The sequence below is a fragment of the Amblyraja radiata genome, chromosome 5, assembly GCF_010909765.2.
Source record: "Amblyraja radiata isolate CabotCenter1 chromosome 5, sAmbRad1.1.pri, whole genome shotgun sequence".
NCBI lineage: Eukaryota > Metazoa > Chordata > Chondrichthyes > Rajiformes > Rajidae > Amblyraja > Amblyraja radiata.
Window position 1 is genome coordinate 35,730,097 of NC_045960.1, and position 2,016 is coordinate 35,732,112.

The window sequence follows — 2,016 nt, forward strand, 5'->3', positions numbered from 1 at the left end:
TCAAGCAGGGTGCAAGGCCACCAAATTCGAGTGCAGTTTCATACCATTTCAAGCAGGGTGCAAGGCCACTAAAGACAGCGAGTCATGACCTCTCCCTCCCCCATCTTGCAGAGACTGAGCCACGGCCACTTCAGGGTTTTATAGTCCCCCCCCCCCCCCCCCCCACCAGGGGTGTGGCCTTCATGCCGTGATTGTCAGGAGAGAGAATCTCAACATTTTCTAAACACTAATAACTCTTTTATTTTACATCGATGGGAAAAATCCTTGGCACCTGATGAGCGGAGGGGGACTCTGAGTAAGATGGCCAAAAATCACAGCCGTACGTGGTAGCGTTTTTTTCTAAAAATCGATGTAAAGCGCAAACAGAAATTGGTGAAGATTAGACTTTTAATTATATAGAAGGCAAGGCAACTTTCATTAGGCAAGGCAACTTTAATTAGGCAAGGCAACTTTAATTAGGCAAGGCAACGTTAATTAGGCATGACAACTTTAATTAGGCAACACAGCTTTAGCATTTCCAAACCAAGGGCAACACAGCTTTAGCATTTCCAAACCAAAGGCAACGCAGCTTTAGTATTTCCAAACCAAAGGCAACACACCTTTAGCATTTCCAAACCAAAGGCAACATGGCTTTAGCATTTCCAAACCAAAGGCAACACAGCTTTAGCATTTCCAAACCAAGGGCAACACAGCTTTAGCAATACCCCAACCAAAGGCAACACAGCTTTAGCATTTCCAAACCAAGGGCAACACAGCTTTAGCAATACCCCAACCAAGGGCAACACAGCTTTAGCAATACCCCAACCAAAGGCAACACAGTTTCAGCATTTCCAAACCAAAGGCAACACAGCTTTAGCATTTCGAAACCAAAGGCAACACAGATTTAGCATTTCCAAACCAAAGGCAACACAGCTTGAACATTTCCAAACTATATTTTCAAACGACATTAAGTGCACTGACAGGTCATTAAAACCACTCACAGTTTAGTGAACATGTGTTCAGTGTTATTCACAGCTCAGACTGAGAGACGAGACCCTCTCGCTCCCCAATCTTGCAGAGACTGACTGAGGCACTCAACACTTCCGGGTTTTATAGTCCCTGCGGAAGGGGCATGGCCTTCATGAGAGAGAATCTCAACAATGTTTAAACAATAATAACTCTTTTATTTTTCATCGATGGGAAAATTCCTGTTAGATATAGATAGGTAGAAGAAGAAAGATGAGGAGGAATTTCTTCAGCAAAGAGAGAGGTGAATGTTTGGAATCCATTGCCACAGACGGCTGCAGAGGCCAAACCATTGGGTATTTTTAAAGTGATGATTGACAGGTTCCTGATTAGCAAGGATGTCAAAGGTTACAAGGAGAAGGCAGGAGATTGTTAATGATGGGGAAAGAAAGATCAGCCATGATTGAATGGCAGAGTAGGCTAGACGTGTAGGAAGGAACTGCAAATGCTGGTTTAAACGGAAGATAGACACAAAATGCTGGAATAACTCAGCGGGATAAAAAGCATCTCTGCGTCACCCATTCCTTCTCTCCAGAGATGCTGCCTGCCCCGCTGAGTTATTCCAGCATTTTGTGTCTGTCTTCGGCAGAGTAGACTCGATGGGCCGAATGGCGTAATCCGGCTCCTATGTCTTATGAACATAAAAGTGAGGGAGCTTTGTGGAAATGTATTTCCTTCCTTTATAATGTGGATTGCCTGAAATGGAGTAGCAACAACTCCTACAGTGGTGCAGTGGTGGAACCACTGCCACACAGCACCAGACACCTGTGTTCAAACCTAGCTTTGGTGCTCTGCATTAATCTTGACATTTTCCCTGATGACCTTATTTATGAGAATGGGAGAGGGGATTTGGGGAGGTGGGAGTGGTTAGAGAGAGGGAGAATAAAGTAACATATGATTAGGCTAAATTTTGCGTAAAAGGAGTATTGATATTTAGCACGGTCACTAATACTAATATAGTTATTAACACTAATAACTCTTTTATTTTTCATCGATGGGAAAAATCCTGGT

General features: G+C 43.6%; 1 long non-coding RNA gene across 1 annotated transcript; it reads right to left on the minus strand.

The window, feature by feature from the left end:
- Positions 1–246: 246 nt before the first annotated feature.
- LOC116972815 lies at positions 247–533 on the minus strand. Its single transcript, XR_004411893.1, has 2 exons — positions 486–533; positions 247–411 (listed from the first exon to the last, which is right to left on the minus strand). It is a non-coding gene; the product is annotated as an uncharacterized LOC116972815 (long non-coding RNA).
- Positions 534–2,016: the final 1,483 nt, after the last annotated feature.